This window comes from Ovis aries, chromosome X (genome assembly GCF_016772045.2).
Source record: "Ovis aries strain OAR_USU_Benz2616 breed Rambouillet chromosome X, ARS-UI_Ramb_v3.0, whole genome shotgun sequence".
In the NCBI taxonomy this organism is placed as follows: Eukaryota; Metazoa; Chordata; class Mammalia; order Artiodactyla; family Bovidae; genus Ovis; species Ovis aries.
In genome coordinates this window covers 28,653,813-28,672,881 of record NC_056080.1, presented here as the reverse complement: position 1 = coordinate 28,672,881, position 19,069 = coordinate 28,653,813, and the positions used below count along the sequence as shown (strand labels likewise).

The 19,069-nt window shown below is 38.5% G+C and overlaps 1 protein-coding gene across 1 annotated transcript in view; it reads right to left on the bottom strand.

Moving 5' to 3' along the window:
- Positions 1 to 19,069, bottom strand: part of IL1RAPL1 (interleukin 1 receptor accessory protein like 1) — a 1,455,753-nt gene that overhangs the window by 84,523 nt on the left and 1,352,161 nt on the right. The window lies entirely within an intron of this gene.

Sequence of the window (19,069 nt, the reverse complement as noted above, 5' to 3'; positions counted from 1 at the left end):
GGAGACAACAAACAAATAAAACATGACTGTGGCAGAGACTGGTTAGCCATTCACCAGCCTTGTATACCTTTCCTTCTAGGCAGATAGCCAAATAACATTACCAGCTTTCCTCGCAGTCAAGTGTAGCCATATGACTCAGTTCTGGCTAATGGAAAATGGGCAGAAGTTCTCAATGAAACTTCCAGCCTTGACCTATTCATTCTATTCCTCTTCCCTGCAAAACTCACTCATTTCTCTAATATCCATCCAGGATTTCAACACCCAAGGTAAATTTGGAAGCCGGGTGTTGAGTGTAACAGAGTCTCTATGTTCCTGGGTCTCTAAATGACTGCGTGGAACAGAGCACTCTACCAACAGTTCCTCCCCCAGTGGACTTCGTTTCATGTGATCCAAAAATAACTTGTATTATATTCAGCTCCAGGGAATTGCTTTGTATTCCTGCATTAGAACAGTTATCATTATCTTAAGCAATGCAGTAAGAAAGAGTAGAAACCTAGATAAGACTTTCCCCTCAAACTGAGCCCCCGCATTAACAACTGTAAACGAAGCTATGGATATTTTTATTATTCATGATAAATTCACTGCAGTGAAAGTGAATATTGAGTGTTGGGTCAAGAGCTCATGAGGATTATGAATTGTTTAGGATTCTTATTTTATTGACATATTCAAAATGATAACATAAGTCCTAAAAATAGAACTCCAACTGTCATTGTTTTGTTAATGATGAAGCCTTTTAATTTCTCCCTGAGGCAATAAGGAAGACTAGCCAGTGTATCATAGACCATTTACATCCATCATTGTACAGGAGACAGGAAACAAGATCATCCCCAAGAAAAAGAAATGCAAAAGAACAAAATGGCTGTCTGAGGAGGCCTTACAAATAGCTGTGAAAAGATGGGAAGTGAAAAGCAAAGGAGAAAAGGAAAGATATACCCATTTGAATGCAAAGTTCCAAAGAATAGCAAGGAGAAATAAAAAAGCCTTCCTCAGCAATCAGTGCAAAGAAATAGAGGAAAACAATAGAATGGGAAAGACTAGAGAGCTCTTCAAGAAAATTAGAGATACCAAGGGAACATTTCATGCCAAGATGGGCTCAATAAAGGACAGAAACTGTAGGGACCTAACAGAAGCAGAAGATATTAAGAAGAGGTGGTAAGAATACACAGAAGAACTGTACAAAAAGATCTTCACAACCCAGATAATCACGATGGTGTGATCACTCACCTAGAGCCTGATATCCTGGAATGTGAAGTCAAGGTGGCTGTAGGAAGCATCACTATGAACAAAGCTAGTGGAGGTGATGGAATGCCAATTGAGCTATTTCAAATCCTAAAAGATGACACTGTGAAAGTGCTGTACTCAATATGCCAGGCAAATATGGAAAACTCAGCAGTGGCCACAGGACTGGAAAAGGTCAGTTTTCATTCCAATCCCAAAGAAAGGCAATGCCAAAGAATGCTCAAACTACCACACAATTGCACTCATCTCACACACTAGTAAAGTAATGCTTAAAAGTCTCCCTCCAAGCCAGGCTTCAGCAATACATGAACCGTGAACTTCCAGATGTTCAAGCTGGTTTTAGAAAAGGCAGAGGAACCAGAGATCAAATTGCTAATATCTGCTGGATCATTGAAAAAGCAAGAGAGTTCCAGAAAAACATCTACTTCTGCTTTATTGACTAAGCCAAAGCCTTTGACTGTGTGGATTATTAAACACGGTGTGTTTGTTTCCACAATAAACTGTGGAAAATTCTGAAAGAGATTGGGAATACCAGACCACCTGACCTGCCTCCTGAGAAACCTGTATGCAGGTCAGGAAGCAACAGTTAGAACTGGACATGGAACAGACTGGTTCCAAATAGGAAAAGGACTACATCAAGGCTATATATTGTCACTCTGCTTATTTAACTTATATGCAGAGTACATCATGAGAAATGCTGGGCTGGATGAAGCACAAGTTGGAATCAAGATTGCTGGGAGAAATATCAACAACCTCAGATATGCAGATGACACCACCCTTCTGGCAGAAAGTGAAGAAGAACTAAAGAGCCTCTTGATGAAAGTGAAAGAGAAGAGTGAAAAAGTTGGCTTAAAGCTCAACATTCAGAAAACTAAGATCATGGCATCTGGTCCCATCACTCCATGGGAAATAGATGGGGAAACAGTGGAAACAGTGGCTGACTTTATTTTTCTGGGCTCCAAAATCACTGTAGATGGTAATTGCAGCCATGAAATTAAAAGATGCTTACTCCTTGGAAGGAAAGTTATGACCAACCTAGATAGCATATTAAAAAGCAGAGACATTACTTTGCCAACAAAGGTCCATCTAATCAAGGCTATGGTTTTTCCAGTGGTCATGTATGGATGTGAGTGTTGGACTATAAAGAAAGCTGAGCACCAAATAATTGATTCTTTTGAACTGTGGTGTTGGAGAAGACTCTTGAGAGTCCCTTGGACTGCGAGGAGATCCAACCAATCCATTCTAAAGGAGATCAGTCCTGGGTGTTCACTGGAAGGTCTGATGCTGAAGCTGAAACGCCAATACTTTGGCCACCTCATGCAAAGAGTTGACCCATTGGAAAAGACCCTGATGCTGGGAGCGATTGGGGGCAGGAGGAGAAGGGGACGATGGAGGATGAGATGGCTGGATGGCATCACTGACTCGATGGAAATGAGTTTGGGTAAACTCTAGGAGTTGGTGATGGACAGGGAGGCCTGGCGTGCTGCGGTTCATGGGGTCGCAAAGAGTCGGACACGACTGAGCGACTGAACTGAATTGAACTGGACTCTGGGTGACTTCACCTATTAAGAAAGGTTAAGGTAGACATTAAAATTTCTACCCATAGCCTGAAGAAGTAGCTCTTTTCCACCTCTTAGCATTATTTTGGGTAACTATGTTTAGAAATTTTTCTAAGATCAAAAGATTGAAAAACAAAAACAATCTCTTGCTATTTGTATCCTCATAATGTTATATAAGTCTTTTGAATCAAAATATTGTGACACTCCATCAGAGAAGTCCTGAAATGAGTGTCAGTGCAATTTTTTTTAAATTGAGAGATTCAATATAATTGGATCTCACTCATTAACCAGTGCAAAAATAAGCTTACAATAGTAGATTATTTTTAAAAGTTTTAATGTGGAAATAAACATAAAAGGCCCAAATTGGCTCCACTGTCAAGTCTGCTGGTGTAGAAAGCTGAAGAAACACAGCTATCACATATTTCAAACATGATAAGTTATTACGCAAACTGTTCAGAGTACAATTTTTTTCTTAACATTAAGTGCTTTATGCAAAACAGTTGAATGATACTAAAAGCATATTTGGCTGAAAATGTACAATTTTCTTGTTCTTGTAATTTGAAGAGATAATCTGTAGTGATTTTACTCTGATCATTTTTGTGTTTTTATGAGTGAGAGTTGTGAGACTTGATTAGGCTATTTTAATAACTAAAGAATTAATAATTCCTCCAAGTACAATATACATTATGGGATAGCAGCAATATTCATTACAGAAAGGAAATTCCTGTTCATTGATTGGGACAAGTTATATGCAGGGGATTCCAAGTACTCTAATGAGAAACATGTTTTCATAATTTTGCTTAGGGCACACTCAACAAAAGATGTAAAGTTAGAAGTGTAAATCATCAAAATAGTGAGTGTATAAAGATGAGGTTTCAGTAAGGACTTCATACAAATTTTATTTCATGGTTTATATTTTTCTTGAAAGGCTCTGCAACACAATTACATTAGGAACTATAATTTTCAACTTAACTCTGGTTTCTAGGTCCTATTAAGTCTACTCCGTATTGCATCTAACTCTTGCTTTTATTTCTTTCCTAAATTGTATTCTGAGAATGGTGATTATCAAAAAACTATTATAGTTATTTGAGTCAGGAGTTGCCATCTAGGCCTATTTCATTATTTTTTAGCACTTAACACATTCTATTGCCATTACGTTATTAGCAGTGACTCCACAATCTTCATTCTTAAAGATTTGCAGTGCTTTAATATGATATTCTGAGTATCAATAATAGCTGTAACTAACTTGGTTAGAATTCAATGCCTGAAGCAACCTTCTACTCCCCCTCCCCCAGCTAATTTTTATTGGTTTTTACCCTCTAATCATCTTTGTTAAGATAAATTTGATATGATCAAAACCTCTGGAGTGGAGAAAGAAGAACATGGGACAAAACATACCCATAGAGCCGGAGATTCTAGAAATGAAAGATGAAAGGGGCTCCTCGTTGCTTGCTTCTGGTAAGCATGTATAGCTAAATAACTTATTGTACTTTAGGAAGAAATAACAACATCAAAAAATTTGGAGAAAAATTTTCCAAAGTTCTTGCTTTTGCTGTCAATGTAAAAAGTGGCTCATGTGGTGAGGCAATTAGATCTACAACTGAGCTTATCTCTTTCAGACATTTTATTAACTAAATCATGAAGATGCAATTGCTTTATATGCTTAATTTTCCATGTGACAATTTTCTTTAGAACCCTATGACAATGTAACGATTATTTCTTTGAAATTTGCTTGATATAGACTGTCACCATCCATCTGTAATTATATAAAAAATCCATCTTTTAAAATGTTAATTATATTATTTGTAAATAAAATCAATCCCTTAAATTAAAAATCTTTAACAAATCATTTGGCATTGTTACTATCTGTTATGAATGCTTGAATTTTTATGGCTATATATTATGATTTTTTAAATTAATTATGCATGCCTTTAGCAGTTTAGATATTTATTGAGTTACTTCTCAGTGTGAGGCATTACTCTTGGTGCTTGGGCAATGTAAAAGAACATAACAACACTTTTAGCCCCCACAGGACTTGTATCCTTGTGTGGGATGACAGGGAATGGACAAAAATGATACAGCATGTCCAAAGGTGATCAGATATATGGGAAAAGGAGAAAAAGTAGGACCCAGGAATGCGGGCAGTAGGGTAAGTCTACAATGTTAAACAGGGGGTCAAAACAGGATGTACTGAAATATTGAAATTTGAGAAAAGACTTGAAGGAGGTGACGGAGTTAGTCAGGTGGATACACCATGGAGGAGCATTACAGGAAGACAAACAGTGTACTGCTCAAAGCCCTAAGAAGGACAAGTGTCTAGCATGTTAGACAACCAGGAAGGAGGCCAAGGGGCTGGTGTGGGATAAGGAAGACAGAGGGGGTAGAGATGGGGTCACACAGCAGGTGGAGAGTTCACCTGGGTAGGGCTTGTAAACCAGGGGTTCCCAACCTCTGGGATCTAATGCCTGATAATTTGAGGTGGAGCTGATGTAATAATAATAGAAATAAAAGTTAAAAGTGAAAGCATTAGTTGCTCAGACATCTCCGACTCTGCGACCCCATGGACTATAGTCTGCCAGGCTCCTCTGTCCATGGGATTCTCCAGGCAAGAATACTGGAGTGGGTTGCCATTCTCTTCTTCAGGGAATCTTCCTGACCCAGGGATCGAACCCAGGTTTCTTGCATTGCAGGCAGACTCTTTACTGCCTGAGCCACCAGGGAAGCCCAGTAATAGAAATCAAGTACACAAAAGATGCAATGTGTTTGAAACATCCTGAAACCATCCCCCTACCTCAGTCTATGGATAAATTATCTTCCACAAAACCAGTCTCTGGTGCCAAAAAGGTTGAGGACTGCTATTGTAAGCCATTGTAAGGATTGTTGCTCACAACGTGAAATGGGAGCTTTTGAGCAGATGAGTAATGAGAAGTGCCCCAGACCAGGACAGTAACAGTTGAGGAAGTAAAGTCATCTGACTCTGGATAATTGTAAAGTTAGAGCCATCAGAATTTCCTGACAGGTTGAATGTGAAGAGTGAGGGAAAGAGAGGTCAAGGATGATTCTAAAGATTTTGGCCTGAGAGACTAAGGACTGGAGTTTCTGTCCTTGAGACAGAGGAGGCTATGGGTCCAGAAGGAAAGACCAGGAGCTCGTTTTTGGAGATGTGGTATTGAGGGGTATCTATCTATTCCAGTGGGGATGGGTAGATGGTTAGAGATGCAACTTTAAAGAAATATCAGGGCTGAGGATATACACTTTGAAGTCACTGGCATTTGGATGGAATGAGATTATGCATAGAATGAGAGTGGAGGAGACCTGGGCTCTGCAAGATGAGGATGCCGGAGGAACAGGTGCATGAGCACTCAGCCACTCAGTTGTGTCTGACTCTTTGCGACCCCATGAACTGTGGCACACCAGGCTTCTCTGTCTATGAGATTCTCCAGGCAAGAATACTGGAGTGGGTTGTCATTTCCTCCTCCAGGGGATCTTCCCAACCCAGGGATCGAACCCAGGTCTCTTTCATCTCCTGCACTGGCAGGCAGATTCTTTACCACTAAGCCACCTGGGAAGCCCCAAGGACAGGACTAACCAAAGGAAATTGAGAGAGAGAGAGACAAGAAAGGCAGGAGAGAAATCCAGAGACTGTGGTGTCCTGGAAGCCAGTGGCAAAGGCATTTCACGCAGGGGTGCTATTCTCAGACCATGTGACATGAGGCTGGTACATTGGCCATTAAACTGAACACCATGGGGATCACTGGAAATCACATCTTATGTATTACATGATACATATTATATATCATATATTCCATACTGAATATAAGCTTAGAAGAAAAATAGACTTAATTGTCAATTAATAGGAAAACTATAAATTAGGTATTAAATGGGTTGAAAACAATTCCTGTCAAGTCCTAGGTAAGGTATACTTTTAAATATCCTTGAGCACTTCTGAGAAATGCGTTTCTACCAAATTCCTAAAATTAGATGAATGGCTAAAAATGTTTCTGAAAAACAGGGGTGACAGCCAAAGAAGGGATGGAATGGTTATCATCCATGCTCTCAAAGCTAGATCCCATCTTGTTTATTTAAAGACAGAGTAATCTCATCAAAGTTGCAGAGTACAATATGATTGAGTTCACCATGCAGTATTTAATTAGAAAATGTTAATTAAGCTTCCTTAATTCAATCTGGCATCAAAGAAATGTCTCTGTACAAACAAGCCATTTCTAAAACTCAAGTATAAAACATGAAGTTTGAGGCAGGTCATACCCTGTGCTGAATTATGGTGGAAGAGTGATTCCAATTTTGAATTCATAGAAGGCTATGGTAAGGGTTTAAATTTCCTTTTCCCATTGACAAATGGTACTCAAAAAGCTGGTTTGGTTCAATCTTGAATAGGACAGTAGCCTTAAGGGAACTTGTTGTAAAGTCCTCGAAACTGGGAAGTCCGTAGGGTTCCTGCATGGATATATGGAAAATGGAGGAGGTAGACTACAATGCAAACTTAACTATGCCAGGAAAGCGCAAGTCCACCGCAATGATTTTTATGCTTTCTATAATAGCCAAATGTACTTCCCTCTTCCTGTTAAAAATATAATAAAATTTTTCTCTTGGGTCTGGACTTGATATGTCAAGTTACTGCCTGCAGCTAATTTTTATGACTGAGTTGCAAAGCCCTGAAAGCAGCATTTAGGCTGAAAATGCTGACAGGCCCATAGCCGGAACAGTGCTAATGAAAAGAACGTGAACATAAGGCTGTGCTCAGTAGTCAATGAATTTCTTTATCCTAATAGGATGAACATTATAAAACAAGGAATATAATCAGCTTCATTATATTATGAAGACAAGGAACAGGACGTTCATGGTACAAGTTCAGCACATTAGGCTTCCACTAGGTGCATATGTTTAGCAACATTTAGGAAGGACATGACAGTCAAAGGATAAATACTTTGAAGAATGAATAAATGGGTGATCCTGGCTTACTGAAAATTTCATCTAACAGACTTTTGTTTAATATTCTAGCATTCCCTGTCTATTTAGTTGATTAGAAAGCATGGCAGAATGTTCAATGATTATTATTTCCCTTTCATCAGACCAGCAGATTCTACTGCAGAATTCTGCACAAACATAAATCTTCAAACCACGGTATTTTCCTTTAGGATCTAGTCTTCATTTTTGATGTAATATAGCCTGTGATTAATACAGTATTCATATCCCCATATGATTGTGACACAGTCTTGAATAATGGTAAAAGTTTACCTTTATGTCACAGAATTAATACAACAGTTTACATTCATTAAAATTAATGTTTAGAACTGTGCCAAGCATTAATGCAGATCAGTGGTTAGAAATCTAGGGTCAGTGGGCTAAATCTGGCTTGCTGCCTATTTGTTGTAAATAGAGTTTTATTGGAGCCATGCCCACTCTTTTATATACTGTTGAGGTCTGCTTTTGCACCACAAAGAGAGTTGAGTAGCTGTGAAAGACAGTATATGATATAGTCTGTAAAGCCTAAAATATTTGCTGTCTGGTCTGTTACAGAAAACATCTGTTGACCCCCGATGTAAATACTAATATTATCCAAGATTATGGAAGAAGGGTAATTGAACCTCAGAGGAGTTAAATAAATGGCCTAATATCACAAGCTAGAAAATAATAGACCCAAAATTTGAATCTAAGACTAGTTTCCAAACTTTCGATCTAATTACCACGTGCAATACCTCCCCAAATGTCTGAAGATCACCATGTATGCAGAAGTAATACGAGCGTCACAGTGCAGAGAAAACTTGTGTTCAGTAAAACAGGATGACGCTAGATATACTTAGCAACATTTTACTATTCAGTTTCAAAGAAATGTGATGAATATAGACAGACTATTTCTTGGCAGGCAACTTCAACTGCTTAGTGGGAAAAATTTAAGTCCAACTCTCCATGCCTACACGCTTAGTCACTAAGCTGTGTCTGACTCTTTGTGACCCCATGGACTGTAGCCTGCCAGGCTCCTCTGTCCATGGGATTTCCCAGGCAAGAATACTGGAGTGGGTTGCCATTCCCTTCTCCAGGGGATCTTCCCAACCCAGGGATCAAACCTGCATCAACAGCGTCTTATGGAATGCCTGCATTGGCAGGCACATTCTTTACCATTGCGTCAACCAGGAAGCCCCAGTCCAACTGGAATCAATGCTATATAAATGAAACAATCTACTACCAGCCTCACTACATACAGATATATTCGTAGAAAACAAATAAGTTTCGCAAAAGTTCCCATCTATGAAATCACTTATCTCTCACAGTATAGTATGTAGGTATTTCAGAGCTGGGATACCAGGTTTGGATTACTTGATTGAGTCACCAAGTAGCTGGTGCCAGAGTAAATATTTGAACATAGATCTCTTCCTAGTTAATCACTGCTTTGCACGTATTAAAAAAGAGTAAATTATTCAAATGTTATATTCTGATCAATAAATATTACTAAGTCTCTAGTAATATAGACCAGAGATTTCTGAATTTCAAGACTGAGAATGGAGGATTTCTCTAGCAGTCCAGTGGCTAAGACTCCATGCTCCCAATGTCGGGGGGCCAGGTTCTATTCCTGGTCAGGGAACTAGATCCCACATGCCGTAACTGAAGATCTCACATGCTGCAACCAAGACCTGGTGCAGCCAAATATGTAAGTTTTTTTAAAAAAGAAGGAGAATGGAACAAAATCAAAGAAAAAGCAGAATAGCAAGAAGTTTAGCAAAAGGTGAAAGTAAATGCTGAAAGTCTTGTTATGGGAAAATCAATGTTCTTATTTTCTTCTAAGTGAGTGAAAGTCACTTAGCCATGTCCGACTCTTTGTGACTCCATGGACTATGCAGTCCATGGAATTCTCTAGGCCAGAGTACTGGAGTAAGTAGCCTTTCCCATCTCCAGGGAATTTTCCCAACCCAGGGATGGAACCCAGGTCTCCCACATTGCAGGCGGATTCTTTACCAGCTGAGCCACAAGGGAAACCCAAGAATACTGGAGTATTCTTGTATTTGATTCCTGACCCAGAAATCGAACTGGAGTCTCCTGCATTGCAGGTGGTTCTTTACCAACTGAACTATGAGGGAAGTTACCATTTTCTTCTAAAAGCCACAGAATATTCTTTTCCTTAGCCCTCAGCTCATGACTGCAAAGTAAAGCAGTCTCCCTCTGGCTACACACATCCTCTATGACTTTGGAAATTTAATCCACTCAGTAGCCTGGCCCCTGACAGCTCCTCTGGGTGGTCTCAGCCCTGTTCATTATCAATTAACCCTCACTTTTGTTTTGCTTTAGGCTATGGGCTGTCATAAAGACTCAATAAAGGAATCGAACATTGAAAGTGCTTCAGGAAGGCCCCCAGATTCACAGGGCATGGATTGCAGAGCAGATCACAGTCTGTTGGAAAAGGAGAGGTCAGAAGGGAGGAGGACCAAGGGTAGGTGCAAGGGGATGCTTTGAGAAAAAAGAAATGAGGGGGATCTTTCACGTGAAAATAGGGGAAATGCAACCAAAAACTCATGCAAATATTTATTTTTGAATGGTGTTGACAAGCACCCCTCAACAGTACCATATACAGTGACCCTGTTTGTGACCTTGATTCACAGTGAACTGTTAGTCATATAATTTTAATAGTAGATTCCAGTATAAAATTACCCTTTTCATAAAGGTAACTTCCAAACAAGAACATAAAGGGTTATTGTGGTGTCTCTTTAAAAACTCTTTCAACCAAAAGAGACATTTGGTGCTCTTTTATTATTCTTTTCAATGATGTTTAAAGGAAAAGGAACCAGGCACAGAAATTCCCATAAAAAGGGAAATTTGATAGAAAAACATGTTGATTGAAAGCTTCAATTCATGCATAAAACTTCTAAATCAACTGAGTTTACAAGAAAGGAAATTTTTTTCCAGTTAAAGATCAACTTGTGACATAAAATGGAAACATGAAAAATTTAACTGCTGTCATAAAATAAACATAACAATTCATTCACCTCTCAGTATCCACTTGAATACCTCACTTAATTATTCTTGTTTAGTATGAGATGCATATGTATATAGTTCTAGAGACCATGCTTCATGATCATTTTAAAGATTTATTTTAATATAAGTCAATGAAAACACCCCTGACAAACTTGTGTTATAGTATATGCAAAACACAGGAAGAAACCTACTCTGGGATAAAAAGGAAGCATTAATTATACAGGGTATTCAATTTTCTTTGGTAGTTGATGTATGGCAAAACCAAATAAGTAAATTTATATTTACAAATTCTAACATAAGAAAAGGTAACTATAGCTTGAAATTAAAGTATAGAGCAAAAAGATATGACTACAAAGGTATGTTAATTGCTTATCTTTCTTTCATATGCACACACGTGTTTTTCATATGTGGTGTCATATCATGCTCTCATTTTTAAGGCATTAGAGGATGAGTTCCAGAGAAGGCAATGGCACCCCACTCCAGTACTCTTGCCTGGAAACTCCCATGGATGGAGGAGCCTGGTAGGCTGCAGTCCATGGGGTGGCTGAGTCGGACACGACTGAGCGACTTCACTTTCACTTTTCACTTTCATGCATTGGAGAAGGAAATGGCAACCCACTCCAGTGTTCTTGCCTGGAGAATCCCAGGGACAGGGGAGCCTGGTGGGCTGCCGTCTTTGGGATCACACAGAGCCAGACACGATTGACACGACTTAGCAGCAGCAGCAGCAAGATGAGTTCGGGGAAGAAAGAAATATGAATAGTACCTGTTTTTCTATTCACTCTCTTATGAAAAGTATGGCTAAAATACTTGTGAGTGGATGGAATTTTGAAAACCTCACTGTAGTAATAACTTAATTTTCTAAATTTATTACAGGCATAGCAATCATTCCAGCTTTACAAGTGAATGGAATAAAGTGAGCTCTTTGAAGAGGCAAATTATACTACAAAATGAAACTGAGAATGGTGTACTAATCTCATGTGCAGAGAGGCACTTAGGCACGAATCTATTAATTTTATATATTTCTAACACTTAATGACACTTGTCATCTTGGTTTCCAAGCTTGGCAAGAAGTAATATAACACTCACCATATACAAATAGTATTAATGTTACCAGAAAAATACTGTATAAAAATAATTATTAGTGATTTGGGTCTTTGTATTAATCAAAAGCTATGAGAATGACTTAAATGGAAAAAACATCTCGACCATTTCTAAATAAAATTAAATCTACTTTACAATATTTTAAAAAGAGAAATAGCTACTTTCAAATAACGAAAGAAATATATTCTTTTTCTGAAGTCTCTTCATACACATCATAACATTTTGGGGTATACCTTTCTAGGCATCCCTCTGTGTGTATAGATTCATAAGGAACATTATGATATCTTTAACCTTTAAAATTTTACTTTTAAAATTCTTATACAGCTAAACTGACTTGTTTTCTTTTGGTATACAATCAATAAAGAATCTGCCTGCCAATGCAGGAGACATGGGTTTGATCCCTGGGTTGGGAATATCCCCTGGAGAAGGAAATGGCAACCCACTCCAGTATTCTTGCCTGGAAAATTCTGTAGACAGAGGAGCCTGGTGGGCTACAGTCCATGGTGTCACAAAACAGTTGGACATGACTTAGCAACTAAACAATAACAATTCTAAATGCATTAATGCATATGCAGATACATGTAACCATCACTACAATCAGGTTACAGAACAGTTTCATCACCTCCAAATCTCCCTTGTACTATCCTTTTAGAATGCCACTCCTCCTCTACTCCTAATCCCAGGCAACCACTCTGTTCTGTTCTAGAGTGTCATAAATGAAAGCATACAGTATATGATCTTTTGAGACTGGATTCTTTCACTCATTATAATGTATTTAATATCCATCCAAGTTATTTTTCATATCAGTAGTTCGTTCTTTTTCTCTCTTTCTTCTTCTTCTTCTTTTTTTTTTTTTTTTACAGTTGTATACTATTCTATTACACGGATGTACTACTGTTTATCTATCCAATCACCCAAATAAGGCAATTTAGGCTGTTTCTGGTTTGGGTCTATTATGAATAACACTGCTACAAATGTTTGTGCATAGGTTTTTGCATAAACGTAAGTTTTCATTTTTCTATGATAAGTATTCTGGAGTGAGAATGCTGGGTCAAATGGTATGTGCATGTTTAACTGTTTACAAGATACAATATGATATTTTAAACATTAAATCAAAGCACTGATATAATGGGGTTCCCTCATAGCTCAGTTGGTATTAAGAATCTGCCTGACAAAGACAGAAACATAGATCAATGGAACAAAATAGAAAGCCCAGAGATAAATCCATGCACCTAGGGATAGCTTATCTTCAACAAAGGAGGCAAGAATATACAATGGAGAAAAGACAATCTCTTTAACAAGTGATGCTGGGAAAACTGGTCAACCACCTGTAAAAGAATGAAACTAGAACACTTTCTAACACCATACACAAAAGTAAACTCAAAGTGGATTAAAGATCTAAATGTAAGACCAGAAACTATACAACTCCTAGAGGAAAACATAGGCAAAACACTCTCTGACGTAAATCATAGCAGGATCCTCTATGACCCACCTCCCAGAGTAATGGAAATAAAAGCAAAAATAAACAAATGGGACCTAATTAAACTTAAAAGCTTTTGCACAATGAAGGAAACTATAAGCAAGGTGAAAAGACAGCCTTCAGAATGGGAGAAAATAATAGCAAATGAAGCAACTGACAAAGAGTTAATCTCAAAAATATACAAGCAACTCCTGCAGCTCAATTCCACAAAAATAAACGACTCAATCAAAAAATGGGCCAAAGAACTAAACAGACATTTCTCCAAAGAAGACATACAGATGGCTAACAGACACATGAAAAGATGCTCAACATCACTCATTATCAGAGAAATGCAAATCAAAACCACAATGAGGTACCATCTCACGCCGGTCCCGGTCAGAATGGCTGCTATCAAAAAGTCCACAAACAATAAATGCTGGAGAGAGTGCGGAGAAAAAGGAACCCTCTTACACTGTTGGTGGGAATGCAAACTAGTACAGCCACTATGGAGAACAGTGTGGAGATGCCTTAAAAAACTGCAAATAGAACTGCTACACGACCCAGCAATCCCACTGCTGGGCATACACAGTGAGGAAACCAGAATTGAAAGAGACATGTTTATCCCAGTGTTCATCGCAGCACTGTTTACAATAGCCAGGACATGGAAGCAACCTAGGTGTCCATTGGCAGATGAATGGATAAGAAAGCTGTGGTACATATACACAAAGAAGTATTACTCAGCTATTAAAAAGAATGCATTTGAATCAGTTCTAATGAGGTAGATGAAACTGGAGCCTATTATACAGAGCCAAGTAAGTCAGAAAGAAAAACGCCAATACAGTATATTAACACATATATATGGAATTTAGAAAGATGGTAACGATGACCCTATATGCAAGACAGCAAAAGAGACACAGATATAAAGAACAGACTTTTGGACTCTGTGGGAGAAGGCAAGGGTGAGATGATTTGAGAGAATAGCATTGAAACATGTATATTATCATATGTGAGACAGATCACCAGTCCAGGTTTGATGCATGAGATAGGGTGCTCAGGGCTGGTGCACTGGGGTGACCCTGAGGGATGGGATGGGGAGAGAGGTGGGAGGGGGGTTCAGGATGGGGGACACATGTACACCCATGGCTGATTCATGTCAATATGTGGCAAAACCCACCACAATATTGTAAAGTAATCAGCCTCCAATTAAAATAAATTTTAAAAATTAAATAAAATATATAAAAAAAAGAATCTGCCTGTAATGCAGGAGACCAGGTTCGATTCCTGAGTCAGAAAGATCTGCTGGAGAAGGGATAGGCTACCCACTCCAGTATTCTTGGGCTTCCCTGGTGCAATGTGGGAGACTTGAGTTCGATCCCTGGAGTCAGAAAGATCCCCTGGAGAAGGGAAAGGCTACCCATTCCAGTATTCTAGCCTGGAGAATTCCATGAACTGTATAGTCCATGTGGTCACAAAGAGTTAGATACCACTGAGCGAACTTCACACAAAAGTCCTCCTCTGTAATGGATATATCTTCATGCCATTTCTGAGATGTGAAATTCTAGAAAGTTTCAGAAAAATAACACAGTTGCTTTTCATTTAGAAATAAAAATGTTTCCCCTCATTACTTAGGTAATAAAAAGGATTATGACTGTAGATAACATAAAAGCATGGTTAGTTATTTCAGAGTTCTCTTCATGGTAACAATGTCTCCTGAACTTTTCTGACATCCTCATGATGTACTTAAGGTTAAGAATGGGCTGGGAAATAAAGGGTGGATTCAGGCAATTTGCCGCATTTTTGTTCATCTCAATTGCTTTAAATTGTTTTTGTATCATTGCAAAAATGAAGTTATAAGGACAGCACACATCCTCCTCCTAAATGCTTATAAACATAATAGAGGAGAATTGAAAGGTAAATAGTTCTTAAGAAAGAAATCAAGGGGCAAAAAAAATGGGAAGGTGAGCTCCCTGAGTTGTGTCTAGATGGAAACAGAGTCTGAAAGCTGCCAGAGAAATGACAGAGAAATGGCTGTCCTAATTGTCTAGTTAGTTTGGGTTTAGGGTTGCATAGAGCTCATTATGACATGGGACAGCCATGAGACACCTCGATCCACACCTTCTTTGAGTTAGCTTTCAGGACCATATCGCCCTATGGTTATTAGTTCCCAAGAAAAATTTCTGTGCCTATTATCTGGCTTGACTGATGATAGTACTTCTGTCAGAGAAATTGGAATGAAATGTTTAAGTTTTGTCCATTTCATGAAAATTCACTAATAGCTCACAATATCCCGGGTATTCTTTGAGGCACTGTGGATACACTGGTGATCGAAAATAGACAAAAATGCCTCTCCTTTTGGATCTGAGTTTCTCATATAAGTCAAAGTGACTTAGTACTAGACATTTGTGTATTTCCATGATGGTTCTGGTCTAAGCCTTAAACCAAACTCTAAGGTGTAGAAATGTACTCATAATTTATTAAAACAGTTTTGACTTCTGTTTAAATAATTTTGAAAATCAAAGCTAACTTGGACTCACATTAGGCATTTATCACTGCAAGAATTCACCAGTTAGCTAATATCTCACTCATTTTATGGGTTAATGAATCTGATTCCTGAGATAAGAATATGTGTATGTATGGACATGCCAACACCTGTTTATTAGTATCTAATGTTTTAGTGATTATATAGTGACTATGTCCAATTTTAGGTTAATGTCATTTGTTAATTACTCTTTTCAGTAGAATGTTATTGAAACTGTAGTGATTAAAAAGAGTCACTTCTGTGGTTTTTGTATTGTATTTGTATTCTGACCCTTCTACAAAATAGTTCATATTGATACTAATTTGTCCATAATTTGTCATCTTTCCTAAGGATAAACAAGATGAGATGCTGGTTCTTCAGCAATGCTGCTCACCAAGTAGTTTCACACTGTGAGCTGTACAGCCAGGGCTAATTTCAGATCCTTAATTTTAAAAAGCATGTATAAGAGTCCATTTCCACTCATTTTGCCCAAATTAAGGATGAAAGGCAGAGGCAGGCAATACCTCTAGCCACTATGTAGTTAAGCAAACAGAAATTTGAAGAAGAGAATATATATGAATAGTTGTATCTGAGGCACTGATCTGTAGGCCTGTTTTGTTTGTGGACTATGATAATGCCAACCAAACAACAAACAAACAAAATGAAACCCTGCCTATGTAAAGCCAAAAAAGTATAGCGTTACAGATAGCAGAGATGTTAGAAACCTTCCAGCATTATTCGAAAACAAAGTTGAGGCTCTGATTGTCAAAATGATTAAAAGCCTCCCTCTGGGGTGATTTGGAAAGGCATGTGAGGTGCACGGAGCAGGCTGCTCTGTGATTTGCAAAAGAGATGGGTGTGCAATTATTTACTGTGATAATCTGTGGACTGGGATCTCTTTCAGCAATTAAACCACATTTATTTTTAACAAGAAGTATGGGACTTTTTCTTCTTAGCTTAAGTACATTGATAGAAGCTTAATTTTTTCTGATTAGCTACCTATTTCCTGTGCCAAACTGGTTGAAGTTTCCAGCTATTTGGCAAAATACTACAAGGCAAGGGTGGGCCTTGTTTATTTTTGGGTCCTTCTGTCGAGTACACTGTACCATGCAGAGGTTGCTAAAGCATACTTGGGCTGATCTATTTAGCAGTTTCTTAGTGGAGGATTCTGATTTAGGAATCAGGAGTCAAAATATGAAGACCATTTATCATGAGTTGTCAGCCTACTTTAGGTTCTCTACACTCTATTCACTTTTTTAGTCTGTTTCATCCTATTTATTCTTCTGGGCTGCCATTTTCCAGGGTGGTTCACTCTTCTCTCTCCTATTAGTTTCTCTTTTCAGACAGTGAAAGTAAGGACCATAGGAGAGTACAATGCTATTTCTCCTCCTTTGAGACTTTCCTCTGTGCAGCTTAATCTGTAGGTCTAGTCTTTTTTTCATTTATGAGATGTACCCTTGGGAAGGTTTTAGAGGAGCCCCACTCAGAGGTTGGCAAATACTAGAGTACTGTTGCTGTTAGTCAATAAAGCATAGTGGTACTCATTTCCTGAATTGTACAGAAGACTACACTTTTTTGGCAACCAAAGTATATCTCTTTATTGCCTACAGACACAGCCAAAAGGAACTTTATTTTTAAAAAATATTTATTTCTATTTCTACCACTAGTATATAAAAGTGAATTGCATTTTTAGGAATATATTCTACAAGGTTCTCACATAAGAACTCATGCAGTCAACAAACAAAGTCAAGGGACTTCCCTGGTGGTTCAGTGGCTAAGTCTCCAGGCTCCCAAAGCAGAGCGTCCAGGTTCGATCCCTGGTCAGGGAACTACAACCCCATGCTGCAACTAAGGGTTTGAGTGCTGCAACCACATAAGACTTGCTGCAGCCAAATAAATAAATAACGAACTTTAGACTCTGCCATTATAGCTCCCTCAAAGCTTTAAAGTCTCCCTTTTGACTAGAAGTGATAGCAAACAAGAAGAAACGTAACTAATGTGTGGAGGCATACTACCTGTCTACTATTGTCATTAACATTCCCAACAATATGATGACATATATTACCATTCATATTTTGACCATCCACATCATTTCACTTGTCTGAGTCTCAGTCACATAGTCAAAGAGGGCAGAACCAACTGTGAGCTGAAGTTGTTCACGATCTGCTTTCTCTATCATTCACCTCTCCCTTGAGCTAATAAGAGCATCAGATCAGGAATTCATTGTCTGTCCAGTGGTTAAGACTTCATGGTTTTACTGCAGGGGGTGCTGGTTCGATCCCTGGTCTGGGAATTAAGATCCCACATTGGTGTGGGCAAAGGAAAAAAATAGTGAAAGATCATACTCATGCTACCTGATTGCCACACGTTTGCTTCAGTATTTTCCCCACTATCCCTTCCCATCTCTGTTCTAGGGATAAGGGACTTAGGGGGAACTAAACAACTGAAATTTACAGATTTGGGTCGAGGATTATCAATGTGGGTTTTTTTTCAGATGCCTTGTGGTGAATGCTTTATAAAGAATTCCAGGCTGTCCCAAATTGGATTTCTAATGGCTCTGAGGGACAATGGTTCTCCAATTTTAGTGTGCATGAAAATCACCAAAGAAGACTCCCCTTCTTGGCCTCCTTCTGGAAGGCATTTGTTTGGTATGTATGCAAAAGGCCTGGAAATGAACTTTGGTAGCAAGAATCTCAGGGGGAGCTGATGAAGAAGGTTCCTCAGAACATCTTATGATTAAAATCTATACAGCTGCTTTCAGTGTCTGCTTTTACAAGGCAATTTCCCCACATTTCGGAAACCACCAGTTTTCTGAATATTTAATCATTACTAAATAATGATTCTATCCCAGATGGATTTCTAGAATTCACTTTGAGGGGACAATAAAAGATAGTTGGAAAAGAACTGATGCACACCACCAGGAGGCAGTGTGTACAAAGCATTCACACCATGTAAATAAGCATTTTGAACAGAGACTGTTTTTAAGAACTGTGAATTTAAAAGCTGTGTGTGTGTGTGTGTGTGTGTGTGTGTGTGTGTGTGTGTGTGTGTGTATGTATCAGGGAAACAGCGGTGGTAGTATTGTGGCCAGTACACCTATTTTACAAAAAGAGACAAAGTCCTTAAAGTGGTATTTTCTTTAAGAAGAAGAAAAACATTGAAAGAAATCTATTTTATTAAAAGAGCCAGTTATATTTCAAGTTG